Source organism: Eupeodes corollae, chromosome 1, assembly GCF_945859685.1.
Source record: "Eupeodes corollae chromosome 1, idEupCoro1.1, whole genome shotgun sequence".
Classification (NCBI taxonomy): domain Eukaryota; kingdom Metazoa; phylum Arthropoda; class Insecta; order Diptera; family Syrphidae; genus Eupeodes; species Eupeodes corollae.
Genome location: NC_079147.1, coordinates 239,220,451 through 239,226,924, shown reverse-complemented (window position 1 = coordinate 239,226,924; position 6,474 = coordinate 239,220,451).

Genomic DNA, 6,474 nt, shown 5'->3' with positions numbered 1-6,474 from the left:
TTCCGAAGATGATTCTTAAGTATGCACTGAAAAAGAAAACTCTCTTCGTCAAAAATTGGGTTAAACTTGCCGGAAACTGTGGAATTTAACGATAAACTTGTCAGAAGCTAACTCAAACCAGTGGAAAAACATCTTTTATGAAATAATCCAGCTGATTGATGAAAATGAAAGATATGCCTTCATCGAAAAAGCAGTTCAACAGAGCGAAAGTATTATTTATTAATCAATTACAATCTTAATGAATCTACTTTAAAAGCTGTTTGTCGTGCTATAACATAGGGACCATCTTCAAAATTAGACGCGAACTCATCAAATTAAACTTTACTCCACATAGAACAGCGGGGAACTGTAGTTTATGTAATCTCCAAGAGAGGGAAGAAATTCTTCATTTTATTGGAGTTTGTCCCGTGCTTAAAGAAATAAGGCGTCACTACTTTGGTAAAAATATTCTACTCATCGAGGAAGTAAAGAGTTATCTAAATGGTTTCGACTGGCAGCTTCTATTCAACTATTATAGTAAGGCCTATGCTTATAAAGGGTGATTTTTTTGAGGTTAGGATTTTCATGCATTAGTATTTGACAGATCACGCGGGATTTCAGACATGGTGTCAAAGAGAAAGATGCTCAGTATGCTTTGACATTTCATCATGAATAGACTTACTAACGAGCAACGCTTGCAAATCATTGAATTTTATTACCAAAATCAGTGTTCGGTTCGAAATGTGTTTCGCGCTTTACGTCCGATTTATGGTCTACATAATCGACCAAGTGCGATTGTGACCAAGTTTCGCACTCAGTTTACTTTATTGGACATTAAACCAACCACACGAATGCGTACAGTGCGTACAGAAGAGAATATTGCGTCTGTTTCTGAGAGTGTTGCTGAAGACCGTGAAATGTCGATTCGTCGCCGTTCGCAGCAATTGTGTTTGTGTTATTCGACCACATGGTAGATTTTACGCAAAGATCTTGGTGTAAAACCGTATAAAATACAGCTCGTGCAAGAACTGAAGCCGAACGATCTGCCACAAAGTCGAATTTTCAGTGAATGGGCCCTAGAAAAGTTGGCAGAAAATCCGCTTTTTTATCGACAAATTTTGTTCAGCGATAAGGCCCAATTCTGGTTGAATGGCTACGTAAATAAGCAAAATTGCCGCATTTGGAGTGAAGAGCAACCAGAAGCCGTTCAAGAACTGCCCATGCATCCCGAAAAATGAACTGTTTGGTGTGGTTTGTACGCTGGTGGAATCATTGGACCGCATTTTTTCAAAGATGCTGTTGGACGCAACGTTACGGTGAATGGCGATCGCTATCGTTCAATGCTAACAAACTTTTTGTTGCCAAAAATGGAAGAACTGAACTTGGTTGACATGTGGTTTCAACAAGATGGCGCTACATGCCACACAGCTCGCGATTCTATGAGGGAAAACTTCGGAGAACAATTCATCTCAAGGAATGGACCGGTAAGTTGGCCACCAAGATCATGCGATTTGACGCCTTTAGACTATTTTTTGTGGGGCTACGTCAAGTCTAAAGTCTACACAAATAAGCCAGCAACTATTCCAGCTTTGGAATACAACATTTCCGAAGAAATTCGGGCTATTCCGGCCGAAATGCTCGAAAAAGTTACCCAAAATTGGACTTTCCGAATGGACCACCTAAGACGCAGCCGCGGTCAACATTTAAATGAAATTATCTTCAAAAAGTAAATGTCATGGACCAATCTAACGTTTCAAATAAAGAATCGATGAGATTTTGCAAATTTTATGCTTTTTTTTAAAAAAAAAATTCTCAAGCTCTTAAAAAATCACCGTTTAGTAAACCATACAAGGAATGACAAGAGTATGTTTTTTTGACAGGAACTACTTTAATGCACTTTTAATTACATATAACAAGAAAATAATACTTAAGTTTGCAATAAAATCAATTTATTTTAGAGGTCACAAACCCACTCACAAACTTGAATTTCACTTTTCAGAGACAGTTTTTTTTCACGACTTGAATTCTCAAGGAAATCCGAATAACAACATTTAAGGCACCGGTGTCGCGACATTTCATATTTTGATTTTTTTCGTTTAATAACGGCCGTTTACATTTACCCCAACTGACCCTAAAGAATTAAGGCGAGTTTCAAGCACGCTTCAACTAAACATGTTAATGTAGTAGTCTACGAACAGACCCCCTTCTTGAAGTTTTTATTTTATGTCAAATTGTTTGGTTAAAACTTTGAAATCGACTATAACATTACACAGAAATATTTTCCCGATTTTGATAGTCAACTATCAAAACGCAGCTTACACGATTTCATCTCTGCACAGTGTAGGATTTAAGCAATCTAGGTGGGCAAAAATTATTTGGCGTAAAAAAATTTGGAAAACCTCTTTTACGATCATAATCTTATCAAAAAATAAAACAACAAACTTTTCATTTTAAAATTGATTTTATTCGATATCAGAATCATCTGAATTCGACATATCTGACGAAATGTTAGCCTGGCCTTCAAGAGTTGGGGTATATTGTTGTAGAGAAGTGATTTCGTCTAAAAGCTGCAGTACTTTTTCAATTAACCGTTTTTTTTTGTCCGTGGAGGTGCTTGCAAACTTGTTATAATTTGATCAGACGTAAAAAGAAGTCTATGCAGCAAATCAGTATTGGTGTCAATCCTTGATGTTTTCCTGGTGAATGATTCTCTGTATTTCCTGTTGTGTTTCTTACGCGCATCTTGTGCCTCTTTAGAGAGATGATGCTATTATATCTTTCCAATGGAAAAGTATAGTAACAGGCATTAAATACCAAAAATAAACTGCAAGGTATAGTTTACGTGTTTTTTTGGAGTATTTATGGAACTTTTCAACTTTTATTTTGAAGCCACAGTTCAGGCTCTCCAGTATAATATGAAATCGCTTGATAAGCTCTAAACCGACACCAATTATCTCGGAAGATATTTCAGCATTCCTAAAAAATTTACGAGGCGTGTTTCCATCGTTCGTGTTGCCGCTTTGGAATATCGATTAGTAGGCCTGACTCCCTTCTAAACCTGTCCTGCACAAGTTTCTTTATTTCTGCTTGATCTCTATGCAACTTAGTTGACATTTTTTAATTTCTAATCTGTAAGAAATGTGGAGCACACATTGGAAAAATCGTATCCACGAGTGAAGTGTATCCCCACTTTCCAAAAGAGAGAAATTGGTATTCACGGGCTTTTCTGCAATGCATTTAGGGTTATTCATTTCACTGAAACGGCGTTACTAACTTTTCCGTCAATCATACATAATATCATTAAAAATTGTCACTTTTGTTGGAGAGAGATCTTCAATTTGGTCTTCAATAAGGGTAACTTCCCTTGTTATTACATCAGCTGATTCCTTAGCAAATATAAATTTAATAGGACGACAATGTCTAGTCGAAGATGGTGAATGGTTTTGTCAAATTATATTTTTTTAGATCGTCATCGCCACAGTAAATTTGTATCGGAACCATTGATTTTGACGATACCTAGATTGCTCAGGTCCATCTTTATGATAGTTTTTATATCTGAATTGTGCGCTAAGTTCAAAGCTTGAAAAACTTCAATTTGAACTTCACAAAGACGAATGATAAGTGTGGTCGAGTAGGGATTGAAGATTTATTTTGGCTGCTAGTTCTGTTATAACAATACCAGAAGGATAACATTTTGTTGGCATCCAGAAATTTATTGTAAGCTCGATAGATAGAATTTGAAATGTTATACTGGTTTGTTGAAAAATCTGTATCAGCTATAAGGAGAAGCTGCAGACAATTATCTCACAATTGAAGCCCAATCTTGTTAACCCTCGCTTCTTAATTTCATTTCGGTGGCCAACGACAGTTCTTCTCGACTTCTGTTTTTGATAAGATCATCGACATTACATTTCTTAGACCAATAACTACATGAATTAAAATCTTTTTGTGGTCTTCCTGGTTTTCACTATTTTCAGAGGTAATTAGAATCGCATCAGTCACAATGTAAGAAAATTGAAGACAATTTTGAAGCCATAAACTATTGTACTGCAAAAACCGTCCGTGGTGACGGCCAACTTTGTCTCATTTGACACCAATTTTTTGACACAAACCTCTTATTTTTATACCTATCTCTTGAAGTGCTGCATCATGTAAAATTACATCACCACACTCTCGTAAAATATGATCTCTAATTGCCCACCTAGATGGGCAAAATCGCACACAATGCCCTGATCTTAATTTCGCTATTTTTTAACTTCCCATAGGAAGTTATTGTAATGGGTCCGATTTGTCAAATTGAAAATTTTGACATTTCTCGACGTTTCAAGGTCCCTAGAGTCGAAATAAAGGATTTTTAGAAAGATGTCTGTGCGTGCGTGTGTACGTACGTTTGTACGTCCGTACGTCCGTACGTCTGTACGTTCGCGACGTTTTTTTCGTCGTCCATAGCTCAAGAACCAGAAGAGATAGCGATTTCAAATAAATTTTGTTATACTGATAGTAAGGCAGAAAGATGCAGAAAGGGCTCTCAAGAAAATTGCTTGGGTGGTTTTTTTACCATAGCAGTTTGAAAAAAGGTGAAAATTTTGCTTAACCCTAAATATCTTACGAACCAATAACGCTAGAGACTTAAATTAAATTGTATATACTATATTGTAACGTGATATCAAACAAGTATATTTTTTGAAAAAAAAAATCAATATAACGGTTTTTTTTATAAATCAATAAAACTGAAAAAAAAAATTGTCACCTCCAAAATTTTACGACTGAAATATGATTTCATCTCCAAAACAATTTTGTGCAACGAATAATAATGTTTTTGATATCTGATAAAATTTTGAGAAAAATCTAATTGACAGTTTTTTTTTATAAAAAATAAAAACCTAAAAAAAAATTAATAAAAGTTTTTAAAAATTTATTTTCGACTCAAATATCTTTTCAAAACTTTGAGATATTGGCTTTGATTTACTTTAATCTTTCAAAAAATCTTGTTGTCAACATTCAGTTAAAGTTTGAAAAAAATCGAATCCACAGTTTTTTTTACAAAAAATAAAAACCTAAAAAAAATTTTTAAATGTTGATAAAAATTGATTTTCGACTTAAATATCTTTTTAAATATTGTAGATATTGGCTTTTAACAACTTTTATCTTTCAACAAATATTGTTGTCAATATTCAATAAAATTTTGAAAAAAAATGGAATTGACAGTTTTTTTTACAAAAAATAAAACTCTAAAAAAACAATTCTAATACTTGGTAAAAATTTACTTTCAATTTAAATAAATTAAAAATATTGGCTTCAAACTTATTTTATTTCACAGAAAATATTGTTTTCGATATCCAGTAATTCGTATATAAAAATCCAATCGTCCGTTTTTTCATTAAAAAAAAAATCTACAAAAAATAGTACACAAATTTGGTAAAAATTGGTACGAGTACATATAGACAAACTTTGAAGCAAGACAAATCGACAGACGGGATGGGAAGTTATCAGTGTGGGTCGCATCCCAGCCTCTTTTTTTGTTGAAGTTTTTGATAAATATAAAAACCGGACTACCTATACTGCGGATCGTTTTTTTTGGCAATTTCTCACTGTACTGTATATGGAATACCAAAAAAACACGTCTATTATATTTTTGATTTTATATCTCACCTTTGAATGTGGGACATAAATTCCAAAAGATAAAACTGGAACTTATGTATGTCACTGCTGCGTCTACGTGTATCATTATGTTTTATAGGTAAAAATAAACGTTTAATTAAGTTTTAAATTATTAATAATATACTGTCCTCCTAATTATAGTACTGTCCTCCTTAGCATTTACCATTTTAAGTTTTTGCTCTCTTTTATTATTATTGGGTGCTCGTAAAAAAAATACAAGTCTACCAACCCTTATGCCATTAATCCGAATCATAGACAATAGCTTACCTACATTTATAAAATTTAGCAGCCATTTTTCATATTTAAAGTCATTACTCTCCAAATCACTAGATACCCTTGATACCTCCCATTTAAATCCAATTTCAAAGTTTAATGCTTTTATTTTTGCGTACTTTTGCTGTTGTTTGGTTGTTAAAGTTGAGAGCAACCCTATCTTTCAACCAACTACCCCTCACCCCCCCTCATCAAATACCTTAATCATATCTGATTAAAACGATTTCATAAAAAAAAAAAACAAAGAACTTTATTTTACGTTTTTTAATAAAAACAATGAGGGTCACTATAAAGTTGAACAAAAAAACAAAACCAAACCAAACCAAAGATAAAACAACAAAAAACCTCTCAGACCACCCCCTAAAGGCTAAAGCTGATGGGAAATAGTGCACCAAAAACCCAAAACACAGAAACAAAAACAACAACAAAAAATTGAATAAAAAATATAAAATCTGGAACAAGAACAACTCTTATGATGCTGCGATGGCTGGCAATGGTTGTATGGCGGTGGTGGCGGCAGTGGCGGTGGCGGCCGGCGATGGGCTACGGCTATAAGGCTAC